The following is a 13723-nucleotide window of genomic DNA, read 5'->3' on the forward strand; positions in this document are numbered from 1 at the left end:
TGCAATTCGATTAATCTTTTGAAACCTTCTTGTTTTTGCTTAATAAAAATTTGAGTTACAGACGTAATGCATGTCATTGTAAACGTAAATGTCTTACATTGTGGGAGTATTTAAAGTCACGAAGTGAAGTCTTCCCACCTCTACCCATTCTTACTCCCCAAGGAAAACTACCTGTAACAGTTTGGTACAGATCCTAGGATACGGGCAAAATTCTTTAACATGTCTTATGACCTGCCCTTCCTTCTCTCCAGCCTTATCTCTGCTCATCCTTGTGTGCCCCCCCCCCACCCCAGAGTATACACACATATACACTTAGCCATACTTAACTTTTTTTTTTAAAGATTGGCAACTGAGCTAACATCTGTTACCAATCTTTTTCTTCTTCTTCTTCTCCCCAAAGGCCCCCAGTACATAGTTGTATATTCTAGTTGCAGGTCCTTCTGGTTGTGCTATGTGGTACGTCACCTCAGAATGATGTGATGAGCGGTGCCATGTCCGCACCCAGGATCCAAACCAGCAAACCCCTGGGTCACTAAAGCAGAAGTCGCAAACTTAACCACTCAGCCACAGGGCTGGCCCCTAGCCATACTTAACTTTGTCAGTGTCCCCAGATAAGCTCTGCTCTCACTTGCTTCTGTGCCTCTGCGCACATTCTTCCTCCAGAATGTCCCAATCTGGCTAACTCATGCCCTTTACAACTTTAACATCACTTTCTCGGAGAAGTTTCTATGATGCCCAAATTTGAATAAGCTTTTCCTTCCATGTGCTTTCAGAGCATCCTTTATTCGTTATGAAAGCACTTACCATACCACGTTATGTCTATTTTCTTAGTAAATGCCCTCCTAGACTATTACATGCTCCGTGAAAGGAGTGGCTGTATCCATCTTCTCAGCAACTCCAGCATCTCTCACACTGCTTGATCATATAGCCTACAATGGTATCTGTTGAATGGATGATATGAGGAAATGTGAGAAGTGCTTCCTGCATTTTAGGAATTTACTATTTGTCTGAATGAAGCTGTACAATACTCACTAATGTGATAGTCATCTGGAGACTAGCCTAAAGGAAGCCTCAGAATTCCAGAAGATCTTTAAAGTTCTACATAACCCATCAGTTACTCTGGCCTTAGGCCTTCAAAACAACTGCTGAACACAGGTGAGAAGAGCCATAATTTCAGAGATTACTCTTGCCTGTCTACTATGGTCAGGTTGTGTGTGCAAGGGAAGTCATCCTCTTGGTCGCTGATGTTATATCTAAAAGGTCAACTCTATTGCTCAGACATCAGAAAAAATGGAGAAGCGAGAAGAGACAAGAAAAAATAGTAAACGAGAAAAACAGAACCAAGAATCGGAAAGGGCAGAGGTGAGGTAGGTGGGAAATGAATGGCAGCCTCATGTTGAGGGATTCGGGTCTGCCGTGAGGTTCAGCAGTTATGCAGTTCAGAAGCAGCACTGTTGAAACGAACAGAAGGCAATCTGACAGTGAGGAGGAGGCGGGCTTACCAGCTGGTCAGGTCGAAAATTAGAGCGGCTTTGCACGCCAAAGTGTAGGGAGCCGGCCGAGCTCCATCCCCTCCGTCTCTGCTCTCCTCTGCAATGGTAATAGCAAGGGGAGTTCCCCTGCTGAGGGCTCCTCCATAGCCAGACAGCTCCAGAGAACTGCTGTGCTCGCAGACTCTCTCCCTCTCTTCATTTAGATCTCTTTTAAACCCACTCCAATCAGTCCTTGTCCCCATAGCTCTTGTCAGGATACCCGAGGTCTTCCATATTGCCAAAATCAGTGCTCAGTTCTCAGTCATCTTACTTAATCTTTTAGCAGCCCAGCGTTTGTCCTCATCCCATATTGAACTATTTTCTTACACGGCGTCCAGGACATACACTCTTGGTTTTGCTTCTAAATCCCCGACCATGACTTCTCCTTCTCCTCTGCTGAATTCCTCTTTTCTCCATGAGTCTGAAGTACTGGGGTGCCCCTTTTCTTCCCTCTGACTTGTGCTCACCAGATGATCTTATGCAGACTCATGGCATAAAATACCATATGTATTCTGAGAACTCCCAAATCCTATCTGCAGTTTCTCCCTGAACTCCAGACTCATATATCCAACTGCTTACTCAACATGTCCACTTCGACATCAAAAATACATCGTGTTCTGAACTGAACTCTTGATTTCCCACCTGTTACTAAATTGCTCAGGTCCAAAATCTTGGTCTATTCCTTGACTCTTTTTTCTCTCACATCTCATACCCAATCTATCAATAACCTGTGAACTTGACTTCCGAATCATATCCTGGATCAAGCTTGTCTTTCCACCTCTGCTTCTGCCTCCCTCGTACAGCCTCTGTTTCGCTCTCTCTCCTAGCTTCCACATTTGCCGCATAGAGTCTGTTCTCCCCAGAGCAGCCAAATTGATCTTTTAAAAACCGTAGTCTGGTCATGTCACTCTCTTAGGGGTCTTGCAGGAAGGGAAGCAAAGAGCATCAGAAAACCTTCGGTGGTTTCCCATCACACTTCAAGAATCAAACCTGGAGTTTTCACCATGGCCTGTAAGGCCCTGCAAGATCTGGGACCTGGCCCCCGGCCACCTCTCTGCCCCGGATGCCACTTTCCTTCTTGTGTGTTGTGCTCCAGCCACAACAGCCTTCAGATGTTCTTCCAAGCGCCGAGGTCGTTGCTTCTTGCTTCAACAAGACCTTTGTTCTTGCTCCTTCCTCTGCTTGAAACGCCCTTCTGCAGGCATCATCATGGCTCATCCCCTCTCCTCGTTAAGGTCTCTGTTCCTGTGTCACCCATTTTCTGACCACACTGTCTAAAACGACATCTCCTTCCATCACTCTGTCTTCTTACTCTACTCGATTTTTCTTCGTGACACTTATTACCGGCACTCTATTGTAATGTATACTTTATTGGCTATCTTGCTGCAAGAACATAAGCTCTATGAAGGCAGCAGCCTTGTTTTGTTCAGTGAAGTAACCCTAGTGCCTAAAGCAGTGCTTGACACGATGCACACTCAGGAAATGTTGAATAAGTGAGAGAGAGAGAGTGCGAGCGTGTCTGTGTGCAGGCAGTATTTACTCCGGAAATAGCTCTTACATCCGCAAGATATCAGCAGATTGAAGGGCCACCGTTTTAGTAGTCTGAAGGAAGGAGGTGCGTTTACTTTAAACGGGACAGGCCAATTCATTCATTCTCTCTGTTACCAATGAAAGGTCTAGACAACCTAAGGCTTCTCTAAGAACATGGTATCTCTGAACCAGAGTTGTAAAACGGTGCCTCGGATAATCTACTTTCCTGCTGACTACTGGGATATATTACTTCTCCAACATACCATTTATGATATGCTCAAAGAACTTATATTTGAAATTGTGGCATTATTTAAATTAATTAAATATTATAGAAGCTTAAGTAAGTCGCTATTAAGAAATTTCTTTAAACATGTACCCCCAAAAGCATCTATTAAAAATCTATAAGATCGTGACAGTTTTATATAGGCCAAAGTATATATTTGCTTCCAAGACATACTGTTAGGAATTCACACTGGTCAGATCATATTGTGCCTCCCATATATGTTTACTCAGTAGTAACTACTTCATGAGTCTAACTTTTGAAAAGAACTCATTTGTGTATTTTTTGCTAACATCTTTCTTCAGTCCACTTTTCCTCTGAGACACTTAGTTATTTCAGTTAAAATCAGGTCACTGGCAAGAGGGACTCCACTCCCCTCCCCCCACGGTTGGTCCTTTCTACCTTTACCCTAATTCCTTGGTGGGGAATTGAGATGGGTAATTAATCTTTGGTAACACTCGAGAGTCATACATGCCAAAAGTGGTCAAAGTCAGGAACATTGTTATTTGAGCCAGCATTTGCTGCGTGCTTTACTGGGTGCCTGTTCCTACACTTGGCACTCTTGGCTCACTCGTTCAATACATGTCTGAATGCTTTGTGTTAGGTACTCAGAACACAGCTGTGAGGGGGCTACAGGCCCTGCCTTCATAGAGTTTCTTTTCCTACAGTCGTAGGTGGAAGTGACTCTAGTTAAGGATGTCAACCGGTAACATTTTTTGTAATAAAAACAGTTTAGTGTCTGTGTTTCACTGAACACTTTATCAAGTGTTTTTTATTTGTTCTCTCATTTTATCTCGTACAGACCCAGTAGGATGTGGGTATTGATTGATCTCTATTAAAGAAAGAAATGCAGGCTGAGTGTGGTTAAACTCCTTGCCCAAGGACATGCAGGAAGGGAGTGGCAGGGTGTGGACTCTAATAAAGATCTGACTCTCGAAACTCTGTTTTCTTTCTGCACTGCTAAACACTGCTACTAACATAAAGAAAAATATTTCTGTAGTTTTATTTGTAAAACAGTCATCAAGTTAAAATTTTCCTTTTTAAAATCTTTTCAATTCTGTAATTGAATTAAAGACTATAGAATACTTGATCATTGTTGAAAAAAATTTTCAAGCTACTTAGCATGTAATAAAATGAAAAGTGAAAGTTTCATAACTACCCACAGTCATTCTTCCTGGAAGCAGTCATAGAGGATTATTTGTGTATTCTTCCAAAACGTTTCTATGAATTTGCAAACACATATATAGTTTTCTTTTAAAACACACAACTGGAAACATTTTGTCTCACCGCTAGCCTTTATTCACTTAATAAGACTTAGGCATCTGCCTATGTCAGAAATTGAAAGCTACCCTCTTCTCCCTTAAGACTGCGTAGTATTTTGTAATTTATTTAACCAGTTCCCTGGTGATGGACATTTGAATTGTTTCCAGGTTTTTACTACCGTAAACAATGTTGCATTGAGTGAACATTGTTTCCGGGTCTTTACTACCATAAACAATGTTGCATTGAGTGAACTTGCTTACATGCTTCCATGAGTATGTTGCGTATATCTGTAAGATGAATTCTTTGTAATGGAATTTCCTGGTTCTAAAAATGCATTATATTTAGTTCTCTTAGATATTGCCAAATTGTCCTAAAGGGCTGCATCAGGAGTGTTTGAAAATGACCAACAGTGTTGAGGCTATGTAAAACCTTTGTTCATAATCCAGTTTTAGTGAAAGACCACTTATTCCATCCAGTGCCCTTAGCTAAATAGTGTTGTGGCCATCAGTAGAAGTATGAACAAAAGAGAGTCTTCACTTTGGTTTTGTTATCTTCATAGAAAAATTACACCTTTGTCACTAACGCTTATTTCATCCTTGCTGGGACTGCAGTCCAAGAAATGAGTCGTGCTGATCTGTTTTCCCCCACAGTTGATGCCCCAGTGTTTTGATGAGTAATCAGGTTGAACTTTCTTCAGTCCTGTCTTTTAGAGTAGCAATTTCCAGCATGAGATAGCAGAGTAATTTCCTGGCTGTTGAGTTTGCCATGACCTGTGCGATGATAAAGTTACTGAGTTCAATTTCTGGCACCAATTTTAGTGTCCCTTTTCCAATATTTGACTGAAAAATCTGGCATAACTTGGGCTGCCAAAACAAAATGCCATAAACTGGGTTACTTGAACAACCAAAGTTTATTTTCTCCCAGTTCTGGAGGCTAGAAGTCCAGGATGAGAGTACCAGGACGGTCAGGTTCTGGTGAGGGCCCTCTTATTGCCTTACAGATGGCTGCATCTTGCTGTGTCCTCGCATGGCAGAGAAAAAGAGAAAGCAAGCTCTCTGGTGACTCCTTTTATAAGGGCACTGACCTCATCATGAGGGCCCAACTTCACGATCTCATTTAAACCTGATGACCTCACATAGGCCCCATCTCCAATTATCATCACATTGCGGATTAGGGCTTCCACATACAAATTTTGGAGAGAGACACAATTGAGTTCTTAGCACCCCTCTGATGAAATTTTCAAGCTCACACCTATTTTCTTCATCACTGTAATGCCTGGCATTATGTCTGGTACTTAGTGAGTGCTTGTTTTAGTTTTCCATTGCTGCTGTAAAAAGTTACTGCAAACTTAGTGGCTTAAAGCAACACAAATTTATTATTTGACAGCTCTGTCGATTAGAAGTCCAACCCATATTGCACTGGGCAAAAAAATCAAAGGGACTTGGGCTGCCTATCTTTCTGGAGGTTCTAGAGGAAGAGTTCATTTTTTTGCCTTTTCCAGTTTCTAGAAGCCACCCACATTCCTTGGCTTTTGACCCCCTTTCATTGCATCTTCAAAGCCAGCAAGATTGCATCTCTCTGACCATTCTTCTTTAGCCACCTCCCTCTCTCTTTGACCTCCCTATTCCACTTTTAAGGACCCGTGTGATTACATTGAGCAGGTTCGTGAACATCTTTCTTGGTCCCTTATTCAGTGTTCAGTAAAGATTTGCTGCTGGAATGAGAGTTCCTTCTGAGTTACATATAAAATGGCTCTAAGTGTACAGTTACATTGTTTCTGTATATGTTTACAAGAATATCCTAAGTATACGAGTGAGAAATATCCATGACTTTTGTGTCCTGATGTGGCATTTCCTTTTCTTTCCTGGTAAAGTTGTATATTGTCTACTTTATTCATTATGTTGTTTGTGTATTTCCTGGTGATATAAATCAGAAAATGTAGACTGGTAGCACTTTTATAAGAAATTGTTCATTTGTTGTTCATGTTGAAAATGGTTACTAACTTACTAGATAAATGGGGATTGTTTGACGTGAGTGTTCTAATACAGTTGGCTGCAACACCAAACATGTTCAAATCTAGATTATAACTATATAATATACTTCAGATACCTAGATTATTTTATGTGAGTTTGAGCATTTACTATTGTGTCTTCCAAGAACTGTGAAAATGAGAAGGTAAAATCAAATTTAGGGTAAAACTTTAGAAAATAGAAATATAAGGCCATAAAAATTCATGTGATGGTCAGGATTCAAGGTTTTTGTTTATTTAAAGTTCATTTTCAGTTTTGATAACTTGATATCCTACAAAATTCGTTTTTAATTTCTCATTGAAATACCATGCGTGTACTCTAACAGTAAAAAGAAGTCATCTTTAACCAAAATATTTCCAAATCCTGACAGTTCATAATAATAGTGTTTTATTGATTTCATACGATTAAATGCTTCTAGTAAGCGATCTGTTTACACTACATATTAAAGTTTCGACAGTTACAATAATTGTTGGAAGCCAATGTAAGTAAGTCCCTCTTGAGAGCTGAGGCTAGAGTGATATTTTATGAATTTGGGCTTCTCTAGATCTGGAAGAAGGTGTAAATCCATGATGGTCAGACTTGAATCTTGAAAAGAAAGTTGCCTGCAAAGTGAGGTGACAGACTTTTCTGCCTTCCTTATTCTATCCCTCAAAAACTCATCCTGCATGCCACTGTATTAGCTTGACAGGGGTCACAAAGGTGAGGTTTCCTTGGACAATCATTTGAAAATGGCGGTGAATTAGTTTGAGATAAGGCCAAAGTCTGAGGGGAGAAAGGTAAGGAACAAGAAAATACAAAAGATGTGTCTTTTTTAGTGTTTTGCCTGGCCCCACATCTGTGAGAGCAATTTTACAAGATTGTTCCTCAGACCCAAGCTTATATTTAACATTACAATTTATTGGTGGTGTTATTTTCAAATACAATATGGGGCCGGCCCAGTGGCATACTGGTTAAGTTCACATGCTCTGCTTTAGTGGCCTGGAGTTCATGGGTTCAGATCCCAGGTGCAGACCTACACACTGTTCATCAAGCCATGCTGTGGCAGCATCCCACATACAAAACAGAGGAAGATTGGCATGGATGTTAGCTCAGGGACAACCTTCCTCAAGCAAAAAGAGAAAGATTGGCAACAGACGTCAGCTCAGGTCCAATCTTCCTCACACACACACACACACACACACACACACAAATACAATAAAGCATGTTGCATAGCGCACTGAAGTTTCATTTTAAAAAGGTGACCTGTAGATAACACTTTTTTTTTTTTTCGAGGAAGATTAGCCCTGAGCAAAAATCCCTGCCCATCTTCCTCTACTTTATATATGGGATGCCTACCACAGCATGGCTTGCCGAGCAGTGCCATGTCTGCACCAGGGATCCAAACTGGCGAACCCCGGGCCACTGAAGCGGAACGTGCAAACTTAACCGCTGCACCACCAGGCCGGCCCCAGATAACACTTTAAAAGAAAAATACTTTATAAATTTAAGTCATATGTGTTCACTGTAGAAAAAGTCAGGCAACTCAAACCAGAAGAGACTAATCACTTAGGATTCTGCCAAGTAGAAACCACCATTCATAAAATATGATGTATAAACTTGCAGATGGATTCAAAGAAAGGCAGTGAGAAAGATTTTTTTATAAGTACACAAAAGAAGAAATACATATGGCCAAGAAAGAGATGAAAATGTACTCACCCAATGACTGTTGTTAGGAATTTAAAATGATTCAGCTATTCTGGAGAAAAGCTAGCAAAAGAATATAAATTTAAAAGTACAATCCCTTCAACCTAGCCATTCTCTTTCTAGGAAGAAAATAATTAGATAGCTACCCAATAAATTTAAGTGTAGGGAGATTCATCACAATATTGTTTAAAAGAGAGAATAACTAAAAACCCAAACTAGTAAGAACCTAGGTAAATGACTTTAATAATAACCACTAAATATGATGATGTAGATCTATATTTACTGGAAAAGAAGTCTGATAAAATTCAGGGAAGAGTGGAAAAGGGAAGGATGCAATATAGTAGCTATATTATGGTCCCATTTCTATAAAAATATTTATCTACATATCTGTATGTATATATGTGCACAGAAGTTATCCTGACATGATATTTATATCTAGTAGCAGATATCTCTGAAGGTGCGATTTCAAGTAATTTTAATTTTCTTTATATTGCCTATATTCTGTTCATTTTTACAGTAACATTTAGCTTATAATCAGAAAAAAGATTTAAGTCGAAATTTGTTAGAATTAAGTTGCGTAAGGACAGAGAGAGCTGAGCTTGCCTATAATACAAGAGCAACTTAATTGCTCAGAAATAGCTAGCCACTGCTAATTGGAGCCTTGGTTTAATTTGACAAATTGACAGTTTAAAAGAAACTTTTAACTGCAGCTTTGGAAATATTCCCTGCCTAGGGCGAGTACAAATTCATATGGACAAGTTGGAAGAATGATAATTTCATTTGTTTGAACATCAGGTTACTTCAGTGGTGTAGGTTGGGCTGGTTAAAATGTAATACTTTCATGATAGTGTTAAATCTTTTATAGAGGTAGGATTTGAAATGATAAGGAACTTTAGAAGTCATTAGGTTGGGTTCCCTCAGTTTATAGATGAGGAAATGGAAGCCCAGGCAGGGAAGGTAATTTGCTTAAGGTCATACAACTAGTCATAGATCTGTCAAGGACTTATTTTTTCCTGATTCCTGGTGGCTTAGCCACCTTAGCTCCTTTCCAGATAGTCATCAGTGAATGGTAGTACCTTAGAAGATGGAGATGGAGTATCTAACAAATGTGACATCCGACACCTTCATCAAACAATCGACAATGTATTGCGTGCCTAACATGTACCTGAAAGCGTATTAAGTACTGAAGGTAGAAAGAGGAATACCAAAAAAAAAAAAAAAAAAGTGGAGGAGAACTAGACATACAATAATTAAACAATATAATAAATGCTATTAAAGAAGTGTGTATGAGGTACTATGGGAGCTTGAGAGAAGGACGGCCTCGCAACAGAAATGTCGTTGGAACCAGGTTATTTGGCCTTTGCCAAAAGCATAGAGCTAGAAATGCATTCCAAGTCGAGGAATGAGCATGTGCAAAGGCACAGTGGCTCTTAAAAGATCAGCAAGGATAAGAAGATACTCTAGGCAGAGGGCCTAAAGAAAATTAGGCAGAGGGCCTTAAGAAGTAGCCTCAAGACTTTCTGTATTGAAAACTTTCATTGGAATGTTGGGATGAATTCTAAGTACAACAGATACAGTTTGATCAAGGGCTCAAACGGTGTAACCAGGATGATTTTTTCTCTGTCTTCGTTTCTCTGCTTCTTTAACCCCATTCTCAGGCCCCCTGTGGGTATAGGATGGCTGGTCCCCACTAGCTTAAATGAAAATTCTGGATTAGAGTCTTTTTAGTACCAACTGACCTCTAAGTTAATGTCCCATCTTGGAAATAATCACCATGACCAAGGGAAAGGAATCCACTGCTCAGGGCTTCCCATGTGGGGAAGGATGCTTCCAGACAAACAAGCGGTGCTTTTGCCACAAGAAGGGGATTGCAGATCCCGGATGGCAAAACCTGTAAACATCTGCTGAGTGGGAGCATTTAAGGCAGAGGTGAAATCTTGGTTGCTTTGAAGATTTATGTTTTCCACCATATTGCCTCAATATTTAAATAATCTAAAATTCTGAATAAAAGATTTGAAATATTCCATCCCTAGTTTCTAACTTAAGGGGAAATTTTTAAAAATGAATATGGCTTAATGTAAGACTTCACTCATCAGTTTCAAACTGCCGTAGGGAGAAAAGTGAGTTGCGCATTAATATTGCTTTCATGTACTCATTTGAATACCATTTTTTTAAAAAAATGGGTAAAAATGTTCGGCATTTGTGAAGAGTTAGTTGCATATGAGGGCTGGAATTAATGTTAAAATAGAAATATTCAATTTCCATCATAAAGGACCATTGGAAAATGATTGACACAAACTTGCTTGTGTAGAACTCAAAAGTGTTTATACCCTTACATTGGTTATTTTAAGTTTGAAATGTTCGCACTTTCTCTCATTTGGCAGTGAAGTAATTACTCTTACATAGTGACATTTCCATCTGTTACCATGTAAATTTACTACTGAATTCACAGAGAGAGGGCTCAGGATTAGAGATGTAGATATTAATGATGTCTTGGTTAAGACAGCAGCAAATCAAATATATGAAAATGTGCTTGATACGAGTAAGATATTTACTGCTGTTAAATATAATTGGATACATGTACTTAGATGATGTATTCAAAGGAAAATAAAATTAAATTGCCTTACATGGTTTGTCATTTTTTCAATTAAAATAAATTCCTCCAGTAACAGTGAAACTTTGTTGACCTGGAACTCTTAGAGAATGAATCCTTCTGGATAGGAGAATTCTCTATAGCTAATTTCCAAATACTCGATCACTTTTTTCCGGCGGTGTAAATATTGCTCTAAAATATAGTTCGTATTTCTTCACCTTCTTAAGTAGAGCAAATTGAAAATAAGTCCACTTTTTCTTGATGATTCAGATCTTTACAATCATCGTTTACTGTACTGTGCAGTAGGGTTGTTTGTCCCTGTGAAAAAGTCATAAAGTGCTTTGAGATCTTGTGTACGTGTTACATCCTTTTTAACCTACCTCTCTCTAGTTCCTGTCACTTTTTGTTCCTGGGTTTATAGCAGCGTCTTCTAAATGCCGAAGATTTTGAAAGCATATTACCATTCCTTTTTACGTTGTGTATAAAAATAGGAGTACATACACTCCAAATACATTGACTCTTAGTGGTCCTGGTTCATAGAGGCATAATGAACTCTAATTGGTTGAATGGATGTTGTAGTATTTAGAAAGTTGTCAAACATACTCTCTTCCATAATCTTCTGAGGAAGAGCTATTCGAAAAGAGAGAAATTCAAGCTGAATGGCATTTGCCAAAGATAATTATAAAGTCTTAAAATTTAAGAACTTGAAGGTACCTCAATAAAAATATATGTCAGGCTCTAAATCTTCTACAACCAACCCTTCTCTGGCAAAGGTCCATGCCATTTGCTGCCACATCAAAAAGAGAAGCACAGCTGTCGGTGGACTCCCTTCCTTCCTTCTGCTAATAATTTTGTCTTTATACCTCCTCAAGCTGCTGTATCTTTGTTGAACTAAAGGCTTCAAGGAAATAAAAAGTACTCCCTCACAACTGAAGGTTGGCCAAACCCACGCTATTCAAATATGATAAAGTCCTGCCTATCTAGTATCTTTTTAATCTAAAACTAAGATTATTCTTTAAATATTTCTCTAATATAAATTTTCACTTGTCTCCTTCTTTCATTCCTCTTGCAGTTCCCCAAATCTCAGGCAATCAGACTGATTGGGTATTTCGTAATGGGAATGTAGTACTCCCACATTCCTCCCTCCCACCCCCCAGTATTTTTCTAAAACCCTCATTTGAAAATACTTATAGAGTCATGTACTAAACAGCTACCTCTTGAGGTCTGGACAAAGTTGCAAAGCAAGCTGACTTTCTTTGGCGCCTTATATATAAAGCTCTTTTGTACTCTGGCCACTGGCTTAGCTTTTACATTTTCTCCTGTAAAAATGTTGGTGTGCTATATCATATTGTCGTAAAAAAGATTGATTGGGCTTTGGAGTTAAATCAGTCCATATTCAACCCATTATAGTAGCCTTCCCTGCCCTACCCAATTATAACTGTTGGGAATGTGTCCAAATACTATGAAAAGAGAAGCAAAATTGTCTACCTTTTATCATGATAAACCTCGCATTTTGCTTGTAGACCTTTGCTAGGTTTGATTGATTGATAGAGATGGACAGCTCAGGTGGTCAAATACAGGCCTTGCTATTATATTTTTAGTGTCTTTTAAATTCAGAGTCCAGTTTTAAAGTAAATTCCAATATAGTCGGAAGGCCAGGGACAGCAGTGAAGGGATCTCGTCTTAAAAGCAAGACCATGGGAGATGATAATTATGCGGTTCAGATGACTGAAATGAAAGTGTGAGTGGAAGTTACTCTGCACTACTCTGGACCAGCGTCTCTTCGACTCTGGCGTCTCTGAGATGGTAGAATGAGCAACGGCGGATGAGTTTTATCTGCAGTCACCCCACATTGTTCAGATGTTATAATGTATATTATTAAAGCAATTATCCAACTTTATTTCATGTTGTTCTTATTCCCTCTTTTTAAAGTAGTTTTTTTTTTTAATTTTTTAATAGCCTCTCATACTCACCAGGATCTAAGCAAGGCTGTTGTCTGCACTTAACAAGCTAGCTCTAAAATCAGTTAGTTGAGCTGATGTAAATTTCTTAGAGGTTACTAAAAGGTAGTTTCTTCTCAAAGTGGAACTTCCCGAAGGACTGGTATATAATTTGACAATCTGACACTATGGGATGGCAGGAACTTCATCTCATCCCTTAGGTACCAAGGCTACTGTCTTAGATTTTTCTGAAATTCAAAAACCCTGTGTGTGTGTGTGTGTGTGTGTGTGTGTGTGTGTGGTTTTTTCCTTATTATAAATGTATTCTGCATACATTATAAGCAGTTAAAAATATATACAGGTATATAAGGAAAAGATGCGAACGTACCTGTCCTCTTCATCCCACTTCCCAAAAGAAACCACTGTAAACTGATTTACTTTTGTGAATATACAGAATGTGTACATCTATGTCTGTAAAAATATATACATGTAATTTCTTAAACAAAAACATCATAGTACACTTATTATTCTTCATTGTTTTTAGTTAACTATACATTGTGAACATCTTTCCATGACAGTACGTCTAGTTTTTCTGTATCCCATTCCATTGGATGATGGATTTTCCTATTTCCTTATTGACGGACTTAAGTTGTTTCTAATCTTTTTTTGTGCAGCTGGAAGTGTTATGGTGAGCATCCTCGTATATATCATTGCCTACATGTTTAGGAAGGTCTATAGAATAGTTTTCTAGAATTTGTATTGTTAGTTCAAAGGGTACGCACTTTTAACGTTTTGATATATGTTGTCAAATGACCCTCCAAACAATAAGAACAGATTTATAAGCCTGCTACCAGCATATGGGGGTTCATTTT

General features: G+C 39.0%; 1 protein-coding gene across 2 annotated transcripts in view; it reads left to right on the forward strand.

The window, feature by feature from the left end:
• Positions 1–13723, forward strand: part of TTC17 (tetratricopeptide repeat domain 17) — a 109760-nt gene that overhangs the window by 7344 nt on the left and 88693 nt on the right. The window lies entirely within an intron of this gene.

Source organism: Equus przewalskii, chromosome 11, assembly GCF_037783145.1.
Source record: "Equus przewalskii isolate Varuska chromosome 11, EquPr2, whole genome shotgun sequence".
NCBI classification, from domain to species: domain Eukaryota; kingdom Metazoa; phylum Chordata; class Mammalia; order Perissodactyla; family Equidae; genus Equus; species Equus przewalskii.